This window comes from Chaetodon auriga, chromosome 12 (assembly GCF_051107435.1).
Source record: "Chaetodon auriga isolate fChaAug3 chromosome 12, fChaAug3.hap1, whole genome shotgun sequence".
NCBI classification, from domain to species: domain Eukaryota; kingdom Metazoa; phylum Chordata; class Actinopteri; order Chaetodontiformes; family Chaetodontidae; genus Chaetodon; species Chaetodon auriga.
In genome coordinates this window covers 5,402,317-5,425,264 of record NC_135085.1, presented here as the reverse complement: position 1 = coordinate 5,425,264, position 22,948 = coordinate 5,402,317, and the positions used below count along the sequence as shown (strand labels likewise).

Here is a 22,948-nt window from a genome sequence, read left to right as displayed (position 1 = left end):
TTCATCTTTTCAGCTCGCTCGCCCCTCAGCCTCTGCGTGGGTTGCAAAGTTGATTACAGCCTAGAAAAGGTCTTTGTCATCATGCTGCAGCTCCAGCAACTGGTTCAAATCATCCAGCAGCAGTTCCAGTTGCAGCCTCTTCAAACGCTCAGCACATGATATAAACGTGCCACTTTAGGCAAACCGAGCCAGATTATGCAGAGCCTTCTCACCCATCGCTGGAGCTCGAAATTGTTGGTTACATCATTTTGTGCATGCAAATGTATACTGATGTTTTTGTGTTGTGAGCTCAGAGGGCAGTGGATGCAGTGATTGGATGAAATCAATAGGTTCCTTCCACTGCATTGTGGCTGTCCAGGCACATTTATCATGATGCACATAATATGTAAATCTGCAAAATATAATAATAATAATAGTAAAACAAAACACGGCTGTTTTTTTTTAATCACGAAACACGAAATCTGCAGCTTACATATGGATTTAAAACAATATGCAGCAGTTTTCTCCAAGCATATTCCAATTTCTCAGTAATCCTCTGCAATCATCTGTGCTTTTGGGTGCACCGTAATCAGAAGCTGTCTCAAAGCTTTCTTTAGCATAAAAACACTAAATGGTACAGGCAGCGGACCACATGCCAGGGATTATTATCAGAGATGTTGGCTGTTACAAATGGTCAGTTGTTCTACTGTCACTAAGATTAATCTTCTTCAGTCTTCTGAATGGGAGGAAAAAAAAACATGGTTTACTGTCAAGCACTGTTGTTGAATTTGTTTCATCTCATCCGGATGATATTGCCATTTTCAATACTTCCATTTTCAGGAAACTGCATCGAGATTGTGCCACAAAGTTAAATGGATAATCACGCATGGGTACGTGAATAACAGTTCTGAAACAGTTCATCATGAGAAGGACAAACCCTTAGAACAACCTCCGATGTCAACTTTAAATGCTGTTGTGGAATTTATTGTTTTAAGCAAGATAACAAATGTTTCCTCTCTGTTGCTATTTTTGCATCTTATTGTATGAATAGCAGCTGATCCTCAGTGTGTTTTTTAATGTCTGAAGCTATTGTTTTTACAATTCTTACTATCTACAGTATCTGTACACGCATTGACACTGAGCATTGGCATTGGTAATATAATTAAAATGCCATTTCTGGGCAGTCACATGGGACTAGTGCAGGAAACTTGAAAGGACCTGGTTTCAATCATGTTCACGATATGATATAGAATATAGAACATGGTTATTAATGTCCCTGTGCTTTTCTCACATTACTCAGGTAACTGACCCTCTGTGCAGGAGTGTCTTTGATGCCTTCATATTAAAATGCCATTTATGCACTGAGCTGCAGATATTATCAGTGTAAGACTTGTACTCATGGCCGTGTTGACCATGTTTCATAAGCAAATATTCATTTTAATGCAAGTTTTTGCATCATATATACTTAGGTCTGCATCAAAATTAGTGAAACAACAAAATCCGTGATATGTTTACAGCTGCATAGATGTGCATTATAACATAACATGCTCAGTTCCTGTAGTGCTTTCTGAAATATATTAAGAGAGGACATCAGTGTGAATGTGAGAGACAAAAGGCGAGACAAGACCTCAACATACACAAAATTCTTTGGTTTTCAACTGACAACTGTTTTTCTATGTTTTCTGGCTCAGTGGGTCAGTCGCTCACAATGCTGTTGGCTCAGTGTTTAAACAGAGCATAGAGAGGCGCAGCCAGTGGGATAATGACATCACAGCGAGCGTCAGTCCCCAGCTGAGTGTCCTTCTTCTACGGTTATGTCTGGTCCTCTCTCATTATCTGTCGTTTAGTGTGAGTAATGGAGTTTTTTTTTTTAAACAAAGTAAGGGTACATTAGATATGAGTGCAGCATACTTTTAAAAGCAGATTGTTCGTCTGAAATTAATTACTAAGGATTTCTTCATCCTCTGTGGTGCCTCTCCAGCTGGTGCCGCCCCAGGCCACTGACTAGCTTGCCTATGCCTGAAAACGGCTCTGGAAGCACGCCAGGTGTAAATTAGGCATTTTGGATGCCACTTTTGTGCAGTTTAGATATGGCCATGGTCATCGCCCTACAGCATTGCTCCTTGGTACACATGTAAAAATAGATCAGGCTATTTCCCTTATCTTCTTTCCTTTTAGTTAAATGCAGAGTTACCTATTCTCTTGTTCATAAGTTCCCAAGCCCCAACCACCAAAGCTTCACAGGGGCTTGAAAGGCTTTTAAGCACTGTAAGAGAACTTATACATATATAAGCTTTTCATTTATTTCTTCCAGAATATTAATATAATTGTTATTTTTAAAGTTTAGATTATTATGAACATATGAAATTTGAAAAGAAGTCACGGGTTAACAGCACAGTAAACATCTGAACACAAGGTATATTCACACAGCCTTCACTCTCTACTAAACAGCCTCATGCTGCATTAGAAAAGCATCAGGGAGAAGAAAACACAAAATCTGTCAAAAAAAAAGAAGCCTTTTAAGAATGTATGATTGAGAGAAATGTAAAAATAAAAACCCCACAAGATACAGACAGAAAACTGTATAAAAAGTTCCTAAAGATATCAGGAAAGCTCATCTCTGATGCAATATTCACAGGAAATCTGCACTAAATTCATCCAAATCCAAACTTCTTGCACTGATTTTGCTAACTGCTCGGGATAATTGTACTATTCATCCGTTGTTTTGTACTGTTATTATAATGAATAAAATGTGAAATATCTATAATGTGTCACATTTTACTCAGTGAGAGAAGAGGGGTCCCTGAAGGAAAAGGCTAAGAACCACTGATAGTTGTAGGCTATTCAGAAAAAGGAGATATATTCATAAAGCAAATGACTAAAGTAGTCAGAAAATAGTCAGAAAATAAATGCTGTGCGTGAAGAGAATATCACCAAAATAAAACTGCCAGCTTTTTTCCTTTTTCCTTGACAGTAAAGCAGAGCTTAAGTCAGCAGATCTTTCAAAATTAGGTTTGAATGTGACACTGTAGATGAGGAAGTTACTGCTGCGCTCTGCAGTTTTGTAAAAGCACTGAATAAGTGGGGCGGGTTTTACGCGAGACACAGGCCTGGATGTGCTAAACAGGAAGGCGGTCTCTGATCGACTGTCCTAACAAGGAGAGGCAGACATTATGTGCATCTTAGACAACATTCACTCAGTGCCTTATGTTTTTTGAGGTGCAGCAGATGTTGATTATTAACATACTTCCAGTGTGTGGTTTACCAATTGCTGTGCTGTGGGTTCAACACATTTCATCATTTTTCGCTCACACAGAGTGTGATATATCATCTGTAGTGTCAGCTGATCACTGCTATCTCAACTTCTCCAACCAAACAATGCCTGCAGAGTGAGTAATTTCCATGGTAACTGGGGACTGGTCGACTCGATAAATTAGCATAAGAAAGAGAAACTGTGTAACCCCCTGGCGAGGGAAATATTTGGAGAGCTTTTCTTCACCATCAAACACTTGAAGTGCTCATGCTGTTGTTGTACCTGTTACATTGTTATCGTGAAGCTTCTTCCGTCCTGAGTCCCCCTTTATAACAGCAAGAAAATGAACTTTACATGTGAACCACTCGTACGTGGCAGGAGAAACTTTATCTGTCACAAGTATATTTTCTGGCTAACCATGTTCAGAATGGACTTCTGTGTTATAGAACTAAGCAAAGTGATCATAGTAAACTGACAGCTCACTTTTACTGTATCAGTGGTTGCATGTGCATTGCAAAAAAGGACAATTCATGATTTCAGCATGTTAATGATTAAATCTTACTGTTTCTTATTGAGGATGGAAACTCCAGTCATGCCCCATTGGCATCAGATTACTAAACTTGCTTTAAAGGTAACTGGTCTTGATTTTCAACATGAGTTATTCAATCCAATTATCAGCCAGAGCTGGATCTTTTTCAAATGTTTGGTAAATTGGTGGAAAGTATGATGCACACTATGATGCACCGTGGCTCTATCACATGTATTAAAGACAAATATTGAAATTACTTGTTTCAACTCAGGTGTTTGCTTACTATATAAGCAATAGATAATGGGTGGAGGCTTCAGATCAGATTTAACTTTTAACTATTGTCAGTGCACAATAAAGTGAATGACATTGCAGTAAGTAGCAGTATATGATGGCCAGATGGAGTAAATTACCCTGAACAAGACTCTCTGCTTTAACTCATACCAGTCCAGTAGAAACAAGCCAAAAACAACTATCCAAAGCACACCCAAAGTTAAATGAAAGCCCTTCTTAGAGTACATGCATGATTGTGGTCTCTTATGAAAAGTAACTCACTAAACTTTTATCTCCAGCAGTCAAAATCATTGTAAGTGCTCCTGGTACTGAGTAATGGAAGTTTGAATTCACTGAAGTAGAAGTTTTTTGTTTTTTTTTTCAGTTTGATTATTATTAAACTTTTTTTTCTGCAAAAAGATGCTTGCAGATCGATCCTTACCTTAGTCTAAGTTCAATAAAAAATGGTAATAATACCACAGAAACAGAATATTTTCATGTTTTATGTAATGGTGTATCTAGGCAATTCATTATATGTATCTACGTAAATATATATTCTTCTATTAATGAAATCTTCATTTTGGCCATCTATAATCATATTCAAGGTATCTCTAACAATATTTTGGCTATATATCTGTTTTTTGAGACCATTTGCTGTATTTTTTACTTCAAACTGTGTAATATCCCTATCAGGAGACAATAATCCACTGAAGTGGCATGTCAGCCTGTTCAGAAATTCACTGGTTATTCAAAGTGCCAGTCACCTACAAAACCAGTTGTGATTGGCCTGATCTTCACATGGAAGAAGAGAAGGAGGCCCTTCTGTTCAACTCAGACTGTTCCTGACTTCTGTTGGATTGTGATTGGTCAAGGGAGGTGTTAAAACCTGAGACTCCACAGAGTGACTAGAACCAAGATGGCACCCGTCTGTATACATGCCCAAAGGTTGCTGTGGTTAAAATTGAAGACAAGCACATTGTCTGTTAATTTGAAAGGAGAGAACATCTTTCTGTGGATGATCATCATGTTTTGGACTAAATATTTTCACACACATATCATCATCTGGACCTTTGTCGATGTTCCCACACCTTTTTTGTGCAAGTGTTATCAATCTGTGGATCACTGAGAGACAGAGTTGGTGAGTTGCCTAAACGTTGCATCAATTTGAAAATGGTTGTTTGTCTGCTGCTGGTGTTTATTTTGCCTCCTGTTGTGATTGTATCTTGTAGTGGTTTGCATCAATCGATTCACAAGGATCTTAGCTTTCTAACAGTGCATGAGTTTAAATGTGAGTGTAGCATTTGTGTGTATGGAGGGGAAGAACAATAATACCCGTGGGCAGGCTGTTGGAACAGTAACTTTATTAGCTGAAATTGTGCTTTTCTGTCATGCAGCTCTATTGGTAGTATGATGAAATCATTGTGAAGTATTGTATTGTTATATGTATGTGCAGGCAAATCCAGTGACAAATGACATCCTTTGTCACATATTCGTTTCATGTGAATTGTCATATTGGGGCATCCTTGTGGCCCAGTGGTTAAGGCACATTCCATGTACAGCAATAGCAACATCTCCAGTTTACCCTTTATTGTACTATATTGTCATTCCCCTTCTCTACCAGTGTCCTGTTATCTCTTAAGTGTCCTCTGCCAATTACCCCAAAACACTAAGCAACTGTCCAACACTGTTAGATATAAAAAGAAATTTGCAAGGAATTTCACACTTCAGAGATATAAAATGGTCTAAAAATACACATGGCTGTAACGGGTTGGTGTAGGACTCGACCTCAGTACCACCAGAACATGGAAGTCACTTTTATTGACTTTGATGTCAGAAGTGACCAGACGGATAAGCAGTAGTACTGAACAATGTCCCATTTGGAGCTATTGTCTCTCAAAGTACAAGGCGCGGCAAGATCAATGTCCCATTCTGAACTATTGAGAGTTTCTTGAAATGTGTGGTGAAGCAAACATTCAACAGTCACTGACAGGCAGAGATTCAGGAAGTGCAGGACAAATCATTGAGTCAGATACTGAAAGCAGAGAAAATCAGAAGATCAGGCCAAGTCATCGACAGGCAGGTACGGTAACGAGAGATCAGACTCAATATGAATGCTGGGGGAGAGCAGCTTATATTCTACTGGACTGATTGGGAATGAATCTCAGGTGAGTGGGCAGGTGGGCATGGCTGGCAGGGGGAGTGAGAGTGGAAAAGTACTGACAGCACAGGTGAACAGATGAGTAGAAAAGGCAGCAGAAAGAGACTGGAAGGCACTGTGACACCATTAAGGGTATCTCCAAGATAGCCGAAAAATCTTTAATTTTGAGTTAAAATCCAGTTGGATCTGAGCTTTGTGCAAAATTCTCATTAACTTCGTCTTATTAACTGACGAGTTTCACTAACTACCCTGAGCTGAATTTCAAGACAATTTCACAATTTATCCTGGATTTTTGAAGTTTTATTCCTTATATATGGTCTTTGTTTAAAGTACTTTTAAGGTCAGAGAGTGTTTAACAGCAGCATGATTTTGATGCTAGTTTTAGTAATTCATTTTACCCCTTTTGGAGATTTTTTGTTGCATATCAATAAATGATTCAGGATTTTATAACATTTTGGCAGTTTGTTCAATGGGATTTTTTAATTTTAATGCAGCGCGCTAACCCTGTCTGCCACTTGTGCTAAACCTTCACCTGAAAAAGGAATGTTCATTTTGTATACAAGGCCAGCAACTATCACCACGGCTACCAGATGTCAGCCCAATGGTGTCTGTACCATGGTTCAATATGACCGATAATAAGCTGACTTACACCACAAAAGAACAAGAAAAATGTATCCACTGGAGATTCAGCACCAGAAAATGTCATTTGCTCTTTGCAGAAAACATCTGGCGGAGACAAGAAAAGGTCACTTGGAAAAAGCTTAATTCTACACTTGAAAGGAGGATGTCTTACGTGCAACGATTTTTTCATTAAGGAGACAAAACTGAGAGAAATGCCCCGAGCATGGCAAACAAAGCTGTTCAAAAGATTAATGAAGATGACACGAGCTCAAGACCAAAATGGAAAAACATGGTGGATACTGAAAGGAGAGAGGAGGCTCTTGTGTTGTCTGAGGCTTCACAATGCAGCAGGGAACAAAGACCTACCTCTGCTCCAGGATCCAGAACTGGAGAAGCAATCTGAAGGACAACAAGGCCACATACCATTCAAGACACCTGCCAGGGTCTGTGAATATGTTGTCTGGTGTTCAGGTTCCCTCTCGTATAAACTGGACCTTTGGCTCCTTTGTCAAACAACATGGTTCACCTTTAGGGAATTCCCGTCATCCTAACTTATTCATCCATGTTGGGGGCAGCAGCAGTGATGCTCCCAGCTTCGAAGCTGGTGTTCAGCTCAGCGGAACCAGCTTTGATGAAGACACGAGCAGTGGGCAGAGGCTATTCTATTTTTTAATAGCATTCTAAAATCTCACCCAGGTTTGTTTGCACAGACATGAAATACCCACTTAGAGTGTTATTTGGTGGTCACATATAAATGAATAGCAGCAATACTTCATTGTATCCAAATGTATTCTGCATCCAAATACACACTCAAACCAGAGGGGACAAAAGACACCTTCCCCAACACCCTCATGGGGAACAATGTGTGCAGGGAGCTATTGATAAAATGTAAATTTCTGACACTGACTGATTTGAAGTGTAGTTTAGGACGACATCGAGGGAATAGGTTGAGCATTTCATGCAAAGTCAAGATATGACTTGAAAGCAGCTGATCTTTGTGACATGTCAAATAGTGACAGACCAGTTTGCTGTCAGAGGATGAGATCATCCGGACGTTTTATGTCCTCTGCTTGTCAGAGAACATTAAAACTTATTCGTGACTCTCAGATAAGGCTATAACAGTGACTTTGATTTTTCTCCCTCTTACAGGGAGGCTTTAGAAATCAGGACTAAGGACCAGGTGCATTAGGAAGTGGCACAGCAAATTTCAACTGTGTGTTTCTTCCAGTTTGGCGATGGCAACTACTCACAGGGCTAGTTGGTAAACTAGTAGCTGGTGAGCTCATAGCTGCAATGCTAGCCAGCATGCTAGCAGTCAGTCACAATGGAGAGCCAAAATCATGACGTCAGTTTCTGGCTAGCCTCTGTTCCACAAGCCTCTGTAACTCTTTCATTGGTCTTTCTGAATAAGTGCCTTTTTGAGGTTTAGTATCCATATTTTAAGGCAATTCGGCATCTGCTGCACCAGTAGTTGCTATTTTTATTTATTTTATTATTATTATTTGTTTTACATACATAAGTACAAAACACAAGAAGGGAATGAAAGAAGGGGGTGAAGGTGTGGTAAGGCAAACCACTCCCAAAAAACACCCAAAAGGTAAAATACAAACATACAAAATCACCAGTACATTTAAATGTTGGTGTTCAAGAACTGCACATATAAAATAAGTGGACAGGTGCAGTTGCTGTAAGAGATCAAAACCTTCATCCACATATGTAAAACTCACCAACTCTCACTACTTCAGTCAGTTTATCAACTTTCTCCCAGTGATCTGCGCTGTTTGAAACATCTACAGCGGTCAATCATAGATATTAGCATTGTCCCAAATGTCCATGGTATTTCATATGAGGGCTTTCTTACTCCAGGTACACAACCCTGAAGTCTCTATCGCTCCTCAAGCTTCTCGCTATTCTCTCTGTACATTGCTGTTTATTCCCTCTAGCATTTTGTTGTCAGGGTTGTACATCATTTTAATTCAATAAAGAGTAATTGAAGAGGGGAAGAAAAAAATCTGTGTGAGCTTGCGAGCTCGCTAACTGTCAGTTAGGGAGCTCATTAGCGAGAAGAACAATAAGTTCACCCAGTGTATTCAAAAGATGTGTACCATCAACTCCGGCTCATAACTGTCTGCCAGCCAGGCCTCTTTTATAGAGCCATTTATACTCTGACAGAGGAGGTCAAATAAAAGCTGATGGTGCAACGCAGCTAATAAGCTACAAAAGCTTGCTCCATTTTGGACTGTGGCTCAGTGAAATGTTGCTGTTTTAAATGCTGGTTTGCGGTGCGAAGAGGGAGCCCAGCATGAAGGTGAAACTCTTACCCAAACATATATATTCCACCTCTATATGATGAGGGCTGACTAAGCTCACCATTATGGGAAGATCAGACAGAAAACAGCACTGCAGTCAATAAATGCCATGGGCTGCGTCGGTGGGTGTGTGGGGTGTGCTGTTTCTGGTACCAGTGAGGCAATTAAATATGATCAGGAAATGTTGGACAACCTTGTGGAATTTTTTTGCAGGACCTATAGAGATATGAAATATCATCACTTCTGAACGTGCTTTTACTTAAAGCACCTATATTTTAATAGTAACACCATGTCAAATGACAAGGTGAAAATGTGGACGATGTGAACGGGGCTGCTTATAGCGTGAACTAGGACCTGGATCTGCTTCTCCTCTTGGCTTTAAAGACCCTGGATCAAGCCCGGAACACAGCGGAGGGATTATGGGAACGCACTGGGATTCCTCAGGAGGAACTAGAGGAAGGGGTTAGGGAGCGAGACATTTTGGCTGTTTTGCTTAGCCTTTCAGCACCTTAACAGGGAGCAAAATAAGGTGGAAAAAAAAAAATCAGAAGAGGCATCGTCTAACTGGAGCGCTGTCGTGTGAATCAAATCAACACAATGTTTCCCGACTCGAGAATATGCTTCAATTATATAATTATTATATTATTAAAGGAAGAAAGATGTTTTGCTGTTTGATATTTGGGATCCTTCATTGTCTTCAGCTGTGTTTTCTCTTCGGTTTGGATCGACATAATGGTTCTCTTTAGACAGCTTGTTTGACATTTTGCATGCTTTTTTTTTTATTTGAATCATATTTATTCTCATGTCTCTGCTGTTATTTGTTGCTGTGGTAACACTAAACTGTACCAACTCTACATAGCACTTACAAAAAACACATTTATTTCTTCTTTTAGATCCCTGTTTGAGTTAATAACAGTTTAGATGGAAATGGAGATAGAAATCCTCTGCACTGTAAATCGTGCCCATTGAAGACTGAAGCTATAATCATGCTTCAAATCATGAACCAAGTAAGGAAACTTTATTTATACGGCACTTTTCAAAACATCAGTTACAAAGACAGTTAATGACAAAAATGGATGTACAAGTAAAGAACATTGACTGATGGATGTTTCCTCATGCGGCTGTCTCCTATGGATATACGTTTATTGCCTTTGGCTGCCTTTTCATGAATTACTCGCCTCTGTGACTGTAACTCCAACATTGCTTCCAGCTTATTTATTTATTTATTTTTTGTTTCTAATTCCATGACTCCCACTGTTCCACTTATTAAAGGGGATTTAGATATTTAAAGAGAAATACTTTCATCAGGATAAATGAAAACACAGAGTGCTTGTTGGACACAGCATGCTCTCCATACAGTGCTAATTTGATTTTCAACCCTAATACTGACTGTTGTGCAAATATACAGTTTATAATCCTGCTCTCTTGTAAATAGCATTTGTTATAAAACTTTGATCTGACAGGCCAATTAAATGTGTGCTGTATACTCTCCAGATATCTAGAGCGCACAGTTCAGTGGGTGCAGCTTATGCCTCATCGTTCATCCATCAGCAAGTACATCTTTGCAAGGAATCACTTCTTATTGGAATAACACCTTGTGCTTTGTTGCTCAGGCAGCCTAATGAGCAGAAATGATCCAAATCATAGTGTGAGCAAGGTGGTCGATACATTTTTAAACAAATACTGGTGATGGATAATTTGTTAAGGCCATTAATAATTTATCGACACATGTATAATGAGGCGTCTTCGCCCTGAATAATGTTATATCACTGGGGTGTATGAGGGGTTTGTGTGTGGGGGAGGGTAGATGGGTAACTGAGTACCTGAGGCACAGACAGCATCTCCCTCTCCTGCAGTCTCCAACAACTGGAAAACATGCCGCTAGATGCACTCGAGCTCCTGTAAAGCACAAAGTCTTTTTTCGTGCCGCAACCTGAAAACGCAAAATGAAGCAGGAGGACAGGAAATGAGGCACCTGGAGACTCTGCCTCCTGTATGTTTGATGGTGATTGCTCGAGAGATGTGATTGTAATTAGCCTCTTGACAAACCTCATTCTCAAGATTATGATTGTGCTCAGGGGTCAGGGTTTGGCTCTTACATGCACCAGATTAACATTATTTCATCTAGTGCTGAAACTGATTTCTTTCTGTTCGTATTGTAGAGAGTGACTATAAGTACTCTGTAACTATAAGGCTGGGACAAGTAAGCTCAGCAGTGTGGTGGATATACTATTTATGCCTCTAACCCTAACACCACAGATGCAGCATCTTGTGGTTGTTTGTGATTCTGAGTATGTTACTTCATCTTTCCTTTTAATTTCATTGATTAAATATTCCAAAGGCCAAATTTTGTTGTGCTATTATGTAAACCAACAGGGAAGGTAGGCGGCCAGTGATTTCTTTTCTTAAGATGGCATAAGCATGACCCTCTGATTGACTTACCCCAATATTCCTACCCTAACCTTAACCAACCTAACCTCCTCACGACCAATCAAACCAATCAACGAAGGACGAGCAAATCAATGTGTTTGCAGCACATTACTGAATAATGTGACTGAAAACCAAGTAGGTGTACTGCGTGTACCCGCGTATACCCTGCACCACACCACTGTGTAAGCTTGTCCAAAACACACACTGTTTCCAGATAAACACACATTTCTTCAGTGTAAGAACAACTTAAAGCAACAACAACAAAGTTTTTTGCTGACCTCCAGTTAGGGCTGGGTGATAAATCGAATGTGCGTCTTCCAGTCAAGCTATGGCACAACCGCAAAGTGGTGCAGCTGTATCCAGAGTATGAGGGGGACCGTACTGACTCAAGTGAAAAGAGTTTCTCGAAATGTAGAGGTTGTTACTTCCCTTATCTTTATCCATCCATTATTCAAGTGTCAGGTTTAACAGAAACCTATTTTGTTTAGATAAAACATTGTAGCTTTTAAATAGGGACGTCAGTTAAGGTTAATTTTGCTTTCGAAAGGCCGACAGCCATTAACCCGTAACTAACCGGTTAATTTTGCAGCGAGGAGCACACTGGACAGCAACTCTTAGTAAGTCATGAAGATTATGCAGAATTCTTTGACTGAGTCTGGCAACTCTCACAAATCTCTCGACTTCCCTTGCACTGCTTTGCCCTCTGTGAAAGCTCGTTTACTCCCTGAAGAAACATTTTCCCATCTAATAGAGGTAGGAAGAACAAATAGCTAGGTTGAACTAATTACTGTAGGAAAGCGGCCAAAACATCTCGCTCTCTGTCTGTACTCTTGCTCTCCCTCGCTGTGCTTCACACACACATAAACTCCGCACAAACACTCTTTCCTTGCATTCACTCTCCCTCTCATTCTCCTGAGAGCTGACCGCAGGGAGTGTTTCTATATGTCAGCTTTGCAAGACGGATGGTCGACATCTGCCACAAAGCCTCGCTGGACATATTACCTGAGACACCAAACAATAACCTCTACACACACACACACACACGTGCAGGAAAAACACACTGAAGCAGCGCTGCGCCTGGCCTTAAACAGCCTGCCAAGACCTGACCTTCTAGTTACGACCATGATCACCCCCGTGGGCACGGGTGGCATCTGGCTAGGTGATGTGCGTGTGTGTGTGTATGGACTGTGTGTGTTCTGCATCATGCATGCTTGTGTCCCTGCTTCTCTGCATGCCAGTGCTGGCTTGCTGCTTTGCATGTGTTTATCTGTGTGTCCCTTCGCCTGTGTGTATGTGTGTATCATTGGCATGAAGAGCAATGCCGCAAGGAGCCTGGGCAGCATCAGAAGGGCCGGTGTGCCCCCAGAGTTTGACCATCTGTGCGTTATTGGTTGTCATTAAGGTTTCTAATTTGGAGGTGTCTTGGGGATTAGCCAAACGAGGGCAGAAAATGTCATTACGCTGTTCCTCCCGCTGAGCTGCCGTGACCATATTTACATATTTATACACCTTAATTGTCTTTGCCTTGCTGCCGTGACATTGAAGCAGCCAGAGTTTAGTGTGTGTGTGTGGGGGGGGGGGAGCGAGTGAGGAGGATGCAGTGGAAGACAGTGTTACACACACAGTCAAATCAAATTTGGCTCCAAAGTGGATTTAAATGAACAAATTCATCGCTGAGCAGACTAGAGAAGATTAACAAAAGGCAGAAATGCAAAATTGACAAATGCAAACAGCTCAGAAATTAGACAAGAAAAACAAGATATTTTCCTCAACGCTCCACTGCATACATGTTTTGATGCCTGCATTTTAAACATCACACTGACTAATATGTTTTTAAGTGTAAATGAAATGAAACTGTGTCAGTGTGTTGCTACAGTATGCAGATCAGCTCTGTAACTTTCCTCCTCTGCTCTCATTTGTGGGAAAACAGTAAGTAACAGGGAGAATTCCACATTTTATACAGTATGTTTTGACTTAAGATTGTCATATATCTTCCATGTTTTTGACGCCATAAAATAACAATTTATGCATTTGACAAAATGAGTTAATTACAGTTAAAACAAAAACCAAAGTAACTGTGACTGACTCTAACTAGCTTCATCATTAGCTATTGTTATTTTTGAGACTGCTCATCAGTTTGTGTCTAAATCTGCCTGGAAGTCCTGTATGTAGGCTGTCATATAGGCTGTGAAGATGAGAGGATCTGGACACTGGGATGAACTCGCTCTTGCAAACCAAGCCGCCGGGACGTGTGCCAGGGTTTGAAGCCAGTGTGACGTAGCAGCCAAACAGTGTAATGCGCCCAAAAATACTAGTCTTAATTGTGAAAGAAGCGGCTGTAACACGATGAATGTGTTTTTTTTGGAGCGTCACAACCCCTGCACAATGACTCGTCTCACTATCAGTGTTTGATCCATTCAGTCTGATAACATTTGGAAAGTCTAGCAGAGCCACGCGATTAAATCATTTCATCCCCATTCAAGTTTGTGGAGAGCTGAACGGGATGTTAGCTGGCTCAGCCTCTGGAATGCTCTGGTCCGGGGGCGGTATATGCCCAATGTATTCATCCTTGTAATTTCTTTACAGCAGGAACTGGTTTCATTGGCTTCATGCAGCAATGTTTACAGGAATGAAAGGAGTCACGTCCGTGTGCCATGTTCACTTTCAGTTAAACATCTATGTTATTAAGTGTGAATTCTGAGAAGAAATCAAACTTAATTGGTCAAGTTAAATCACTTGGAACTAACACAAAGGACAGCGAGTTCACCGGATAAACAATGGGGATCAGTGATTGGTTGTTAGGTATTCACATTCACAGTGTGTTTGTTGGTGCTTCTGTCTGGCTGCTGATTGGTCGACTGAACGTGTTCCTGCTCTCCCTCACTCACTGAACACAGTCAGCCGAGATACAGTTACGTGACAGCACAATCACAATCACTCTTTTCTCTTTATTCAAGGGAAAAGAGTTATGGTGTGTTCAGGGAAACGGAAAAGGAAGCTAATTTTTCAGGTTCATTTGTGTTTATTTGCCTCAAAAGCCGGAATACTTTACTGTACATTAGCCACAAGCTAGCAAGCTGCAGCAAACACCGAGGGTGAGTGTGTATGCGTGTTTGTGCTCCGTTCAGCCTCTGACTGAACTCTGCAGTCACCAGTGACTCCGTTTCTTTCTGTTATTTCCCTCCAGTCTGTCTTCTTTTTCCCATCTCCCCATCTCCTACAGTCGGCGGTCATCATGGATGAAGACAGACTAATTACCAGTGATGTGCAAGTTCACACTCCACAAGAGCGAGCTCAAACTTCAGTTCACACACATTCAAATGAGCTGCAAAGGGTGAAAATCTCTTGTAATGCAGTCTAGTCTGTAGGGAAATTTAACTAAATGAATTTACTCAAGTGCTGTACTTTAGTACAAATTCGATTACTTGAGTATTTCCATTTTATGCAGCTGTTTATGCCAATATTGTACTTTTTACTCCACTACATTTGTCTGACAGCTTTAGGTTTAGTTAATTTTTCATACCCTTCCTGTCCTGCATTGCTGTTGATCAAACTACCTAATAGTATATGAAATAGTTAGAATTAGCACAAACATACAAACATCTACAGCAGTGAAATGCAACATACACATTAATGCAGCAGCAATATTAATCCAAATCTCTAATGCAGGGATCATTTTACTGCATGCACAATGAGTACTTTTACTTTTGAAACTTTAGGTACATTTTGTTAATAATACCTGCTACCAATAATACTGCGACTTGTTGAGCAATAAAGGTAACCGGTCCTGAGTTTGACCTGGGTGGAGGACCTTTGTGGCTGTTGGCTCGTGGTCTTACTCTTTGTGGATGATCATCATTCACTCGCAGATATTTCCCAAGACTCGTTGGCTGCCTCATGTCATCGTGTCTTTTCAGATTTGTTGCCGCTGTGGCTGATCATTGATCTTGTTTTTTCAGACCAGGGCGACGCAATTTGCATAAAAACATGAGACTTATTTGGACAAAACTGTAACAATCATTGCTTTGTGTCCAATGTCTCTTTTTCTTTTTCATCTACAAGCATGCACATGTCTTGTTTTGCACCTTGGTTTGTTGATCCCCCACCAAACAAACATCCAGTGAGGGGAAAAAAAATCACAGATAACGTCAGTTTGCAGGTTAGATCGCTGTTTAACTAGTCAACTGGAGCACACTGAATAAAAGCTTCCTAAAATAGATGTAGTTGGATTTATTCTTATTCTGTGTCCTTACTGCTGCCCTCAGAGGGGAGGGAATAACGAGAGAGAAGCAGGTGTGCATGTTCTATTTCTGGTGTAATTAGAGAAGAAATGGCCTCAGTACTTTTACAGAGGATTCACTGTGGTAGAATCACACTTGTATTGTGTTGACACTCAGACAAAAGGAGCCCATAGAGGCGGCAGTGAAGCATTTTAACACATTCAGTGCTACACACATGTGATTCTGTGTACCTTCTACCTGGTTCACGAGGGGCAAGGACTTTTTTGTAATCTCATTAACAATAGCTCATTTCTGATGAGAAGTGATAACTGAGACACAACGGACATGGATGAACGGTAACTTGTTCATCTGGCCTGGAGCCAGTTACTGCTACTGTTTCTGTGCTTTTGCTGCCAGTATGCTTTAGCCTCTCCCTGTCAGATTAGTATGTGACGCAAGACCCTGTAGTCAACTCCACTAATCCAAATTAATGAACACTACCCTGTAGTTACACCTCCCAGTCAGAATTCATGAAATTTAGCCTGTGGACAGCCCCACCAATCAGAGGAAATGTAATGGAGACCTAAATTCAGGTTTCAGTATTTGGCTCTTGTAACCAGCTAACCTGTGTTAGCTTGTTTGGAATGAATTTAATTATTTCATGGAGGCAATAACCTTTAACACCCCAATTATGACTTCACATAATAGTTTTTTTCTGTCAAGGTTTTAAAACCTGGAGGTGGATAGATTGAATGAAGGCCATGTTAGCTTGTTCACTGATTGAGAGCAGCAGGAATGGACATGCGGTATGAAAATATGATAAATTATTACTGAGGCAACTGAAGTGAATTGTTGGCTAAAGTGACAGACTGCACTGTATGTGTATTTACATTTGCCGCTTGCTTGGTGTAGGGTGTAGCATGATTAAATTCCAACCTTGAGTATCTGCATTTCAAGCTTTGCATTGCTTTGATGGAAATCAATCTTTGGTGTATTTGGGATTCTGCAGATCTGCCGCAGTGATGCCCAGAGCTAACACACTTCTAACGCATGCTGTCAAGCACACATGCACTAACCAACAGGAAGGAAGGCACTGTGCATCCAGTCAACACTCAGCATTACCTGTTGCCTTGAGCTGTCCATTTATTATGAGCAGAATGAGAGGGGATCTGGTTTGGTTGAAATATTCATGTCTTCATGGATGGTGCTGAAGAAACGGATCATTGTTCACTCACTTTGCAAACTTATTCAGTGACAGCCATCAGTAGACCGACATCACAGGTCTATTTGAGGAAATAATATAATAATTTGCGAATAAATTCTGCATTCATCATATTATTTTTGCACATCTGTGTCTCTTTCACACTTCATAGCCAGCAGGTCCACACTGCAAAGCTGACTTCACAGCTCTTTGTGATCAGAGCCCCAGGGTGAAAGGATGATTTGCCCGAGGCTCAAAGATTCACAGACTCACCAGCACATTTCCAAAAATCATCCATGCTGACTTTTTTAACTGTGCAAATTCAGCCAATGCTGTTGTTTTAATCATAGTTTTTACTCTTTTGTTCATTACTTTGGATGGCTGTGCTTTGTTGTATTGTATCTTATGTACATAGTGTTGTTGGACTAAAATCAAACCATACTTTTTGGCAAATGTTACAACACTTGCATTATTTTCATCATATTTATTTTTCAGGATTTTTTTTTTTTTTTCAAACAGTTTAGAAAATGTCTGACAAGACAATCACATCAAGAGAGTCAACCAAATTATGTCCTAAAGATATTAAATTTACAACTGATGATACAAAACAGAAATACAGCTAATTATCACATTTGATAGACAAGAAGCAGCAAATATTTGGCATTGCTGCTTCATAAAGTACTCAGAACATTAATAAATTATTAGAACCACCATCCAAGTAAAATGAAGACCACAGAGAAGAAGTGTCAAGAAAAAGAGTAAAAAAAATCAGGTTTCTGTCAGCATTTCATGGGTTCATTCACTAAACAAGGAAGTGCTCTGGAATCCATATTAGATGCATTCAATGTGATGTACAATAAAATGTTAAAAACAAATGAGGCAGAGAATGTGTATGAATACATGATAAAATGACCTTATGACATGTAGCTATATTAATCCACAGCACCAAAACTACTTGATTCACAGTAACGGCTCTAAAATGTTGCATTTAAACAGTTTTCTGGCAAGATCTGAAAAACCTTTACTTGTAACTAATAAAATAAAGATCATATTTATTCACTAAATGTAGATTATGGAAATACAACACACATTTCTTGCTATAAATGTTACCAAACACATTTGATCACATCCTAAAATATTACATTTTCCACTGAGAATGAAAGAAATGTCTGGAAAGAAAATAGAAAAAAATCGAAGTATCTCACAATTTTAGAGCCATTATTGTGGAAGTTACACACTTTTACAAATTTTGATGTGAGACTGGGTTGATTTTCACCCACCCCTACAATGGACACACACACATCTTACCCTGCCCCACACAGCGCGCATACACACACACACACACACACACACACACACACACACACACACACACACACAGAGCAGTATTTTTATCACTTCAGAGGACATTCCACTGACTTACTGTACATTCATTTCATGGAGATTTACCATAAAGATAACCATTACTTGCGACACACACACACACACGCACGCACGCACACACACACACACACTCACCAAAGCCTGAGAGAAACGCAGTGTCGTAACTGCTTTTAAAAGATGATACAGTTGCAGCAGATCTCAGGTCATCAGACATTTTGTTCCAGCTCCGTATTGACCAAATGCACCTTCACCTGATTCAGTTTAAATTCTAGGTGCATTCAGGAGACACGCACTTGATAATCTGGGAGATCTGACTGGGCTACAGCCAGTCAGCAGGTCATAAATATATTTAGGAGCCACACCATTTAGGGCCTTGTAAACAAGCAGTTTACTTGGGAATCGATGCTACACTGTACCAGCAGACAGTGAAGTTTTCAGTCCAGGTGTAATGTGCTGTATTTTCCCAGTCCCAGCTAGCTGCAGTATTTTGGATGAGCTGGTATGTATGAGGTGAAGTGTGGGTGGAGCCTTGACAGGCCAAATGAAGCCTGGTTGCTGAAACCTGGCAACTAGCTGTCACTCAAAGCAGCCACGCCCATAATTATGCATAACTTTAAGCCTTAATATAATTGTGAGTGATATGAAAATTCACCTCCTGTACAGTTGGAGGAGATTAGTTGTAGAGACTAAAACTGTTTTTTTTTTTTCCTGCACCAAGCATGTTTATTTCTGCTGTAAAGTTAGGCATTTTAATATAGAGGTCTATGAGAACTGACTTGCTGTTGGGGCAGCCTCAAGTGGCCATTCAAGGAGTTGCAGTTTTAGGCACATCTGGCTTGTATTCATTTTTCAGGAGTCAGACTGGGACAGGAAGCTCCTAAGTTTGGAAATTTTTAAATGGTAGAAAGCCATCTTCATAATAGCTTCCTGTGCTTTAGAGAAAAAGACGATAACCCGAATACAATCTCCCGCCTTTGTACATTTAAGACATTTCCTTTTGTTTAAGTTAGACTTTGCTGTCAGTTGCTCAACTCCTTTAAGGAAAGCCAGAAAGAGAATGAACGAGCTGACAACACGAGTGAGTTTGAGTAAATGAGAGAGAGGAGCAGTGATGAGAGATCAAAGCGAGCGAAGGCGGGAAATAAAGCGTCATTTGCTGATAGTTTCATGGTGGTTACATTCCAAAGCAGAAAATAACTAACCTTCAGGTTATCTGCTGCAGTGTTTTCAGGCTCCTTTACCTCCTCTGCAGGTCTCCTTTACACTGATTCATTCATAACCTCTAACTCAAACGGCGTCACGCAACAATAAATACAAACAACAGGATGACTTTGCATTGTTGTTTCTTTTATGTAAAACTGTTTTAATCTGCCACAAATCGAATTTGCCTAATCTTCACAGTTCTTGAAATGAAGTGGAATGCTCCAAAGGGATTTGTAGTTCCTGAGATCAGTTCCTCCAGTTTCCTCTCAGAGCTGTTTGGTGGAAAAGGGGCCACACTAGCTTTAAAAAAGGAACACAAACAACTATTAAGCACATTTAATCCAGACACTCATATATGGCTAATTCACCACGGGTGTCCATAAGTCTGTCATTGGTGTTGTCACATGATCACTTCAAATCACTCCGGCTTCTACCTACACATGATGGTGATCCAAACAAACCACTTTATGTCACTGCATGAAATAACTGAATGGCCCAAACCTGTAGGGGACTGTCAGATGACATCAAGAAAGTTACATATCGGAATAGATGGAATTTAGTTCAGTCACAGAAAACCTTGTTTTGACAGAGTTCAATTCAGTTGTTATCTTTAGTTAAAGAGATTGTGATTCTTCATATCCGTCACCCCCCTGTAATGTCCACAGAATATTTTATTTTGGACCATATAGTCAATCTGCCATGTTCAGTTGGTAATTTGTTAATTTTAACAGGGGGGCTTAGCCCTGATCCTAACCCCTAATCCTGTGGTCAAAACTATATCTGGGGTTATGTCTCCCCTAAAATATTTTTCTACAGAGGTGTCTTGGTCTGGGGGTGTATTTTCAGCTACTGAATGATCAAAAAAATGTAGGAATATTATAGGAACACTACAGGAAGCAGTGTGTCTCTATGATCCTCTCGCTCTTCTGCAACTACATGTTGCTATTTGTCACTTCGGTCATGAAGGTGACAATACTTTATAGGGTATTTTGGCTATATGATAGTGTAGAACTGATTATTTCTAGTGTGTAGTTGAGAGAATATTATAGATCCAAGATGAAACTGACAGAAGGGCAGGACTGAGAGAAAAAGGCGCAATTACAAATCCATCTGCTGCTTCAGCACCACGGACAGCGTCATGGATCTATCAATACACAGCAGTTAAACTATTGACGCTTCAGAGCCGTGGTCAGAGACATAGATTCTAACTTGCACAAACCTCAGTGAGATGAAGGATCAATGAGTCCGGCAGACTAAACCAACATATACAAATAAACTCACACTTTTCTTCTAGGGGATAAAGAGGTGGGATGTCGGGTTAAAAACAGGGATTCACATACAAATGTCAGGCTAAGATTGATCAAAATTAGGGGTGGATTTGACTTCATTTCTTCACAGCTATACATCTGGCAATCTCTGTCAGTCTTTGGAGACATTCTCAGGTTTTTCAATTATCACACTGAGAATGGTCCTTATCAGACCATGTATCCCACTTTAATCTTCATTTTAATTCAGCTTTTGGCATTTCACTTTGGTACAGGAAGGGCATCTGGCTTTATAATCATCTGTGATAAAGGCCATCAGAGAATCCTATATGAGCATATGTCACTGTATGAAGAAAAGTCACATGAACGGCCTTCAGCTGTTATTATTTAATGCATGAAAAATGTCCCTGGTCCAGTATTTAACATCACAGCACCGACAGAAAAAAATGGCAAATAATAAAAAAAAGAGAGATCAAGCTGAGCTACTGAGTGGGTGTTGTACTTTCTAAGCCCCGAGACAAAAGAAATACATATCCTGTGGATTTCAGTGAGCTGCTGTCATCCTCTTGCTCCTCTCCCATCACAGTCTTCTGTTCTAGACGTCTCTGCTTTAATCCCTCATTTGTTTCAAGAGGGGGGGAGGAATTGGGGTATGACAAGAGCAGGAGTGAGCGATCCCACACTCAATATCCTGATGAGGAGACATAAAAAAAGCACACTTGTCTTTCGCAGTGATACAAAATGGAACAATTTCGCACTAACGGTGCTCATCCTGCCAATAAAATGTTCTCCTATAGCTGTCAGCGATGAGGGCTTGGCTCCGGCGCAGGTACACGAACTGAGCTGATGTATGTACTTTAAATATAGATTTGAGTTTACACCCAGGTTTTTTTTTCCGTGCCTCTAATGAACGGATTCATCAGGAAGAACAAAGCACATGAATAATAAGAGCGAAAACACAACATGAACAAACATCTTTTTGCAGAAATTCCCTGAAGCTTGTGTATGTGCACGTGTATACATACAAACAGACCTAAAAACAACACCTGAACAGGTTTTCCTTCAAAGCTGGCAATGTTTTGATAGAAACAAAAATTTTCATTTGCATGGCTTTTTCCTCTTCTCATCATATTCTGTTCAAGCTTGAGACCCCATCCGATATCTCACTGACGTCCTCGTCCCTCTGAAGCTGCAAACCTTTGGTTGGATGCTGCAGGCATCCATCTATTTATTCCTCTGCCAAACAGGCCTGGAATGCCCCTCTGATGTCAGTCCATCTTTAACTATCTTCCCTTCTCAAAATCATCAAGGGGGGGTTGGAATTATGTGTGTAATATGTACTCTACCGGCACCTGAATTTATCCTGGACACACATGGCAAATTCAGTGGAATGTAGGTTTCCATTGCACTGATCCCATCAGTGCAACATGCCATATGAACCAATCTGCAGTTTGTCTTTTGAACACATACATGGGTTTCATCTGTCAAATTACTCTCAGTAAAACTCCACACTAACCGCAGATGTGACACATTTAGTAAAAATGGAGGGTTATGCCCTTTGAGCCGCTGGAACGCCTTTAACATGAAACATCTGTCCGGGAAGTATTGGGTTTCATTGATGGTAGCTTAACAGTCGATAAACACAGGTGAAAGTGGTCTTTGAAAGCATTAACTTTGCATTAAATCGGAGCAGATCAGAAATAGGGAAGCATCTAACTAAACTCTAAGTATGTGTAGAAAGTATTTGAATTTAGTCCACTGATAGATGCAAAATGAACCTCAAGATATGTATGACAGTATGGAGTATGTCTACCAGTTAGCAAACATCTCTTACCTAACGCCACTCATTACCTAAACCCTCTTCTTCTGTGCAGGTCATGGGGTATCTTGCAACATGACATATGGATGTAAATATGAATATGAATGTGCTGTGATTCAAATGTTATAGAAGTCTAGTCAACACCATTCATATTTATATATTGCATATGGCAATGTGCACACCATACAGCACCCTCTATCCTCAGACCCCTGCAACTTGAGGAGTGACTTGTGTGGCAGCAGTCATGCCGTTGATTCTTTGATTTGAGGGAGGGTTGGAGGTTTGTCGATGTGGGCCTTAAAATAGCT

At 40.3% G+C, this 22,948-nt stretch overlaps 1 protein-coding gene across 1 annotated transcript in view; it reads left to right on the top strand.

Moving 5' to 3' along the window:
* Positions 1 to 4,938: 4,938 nt before the first annotated feature.
* The window catches only part of brinp2 (bone morphogenetic protein/retinoic acid inducible neural-specific 2), a 252,538-nt gene continuing 234,528 nt past the window's right edge, over positions 4,939 to 22,948 (top strand). The window contains exon 1 of the mRNA XM_076744806.1: positions 4,939 to 5,169. The gene's annotated coding sequence lies outside the window, so the exon portion shown is untranslated. The remainder of the gene's footprint in view (positions 5,170 to 22,948) is intronic.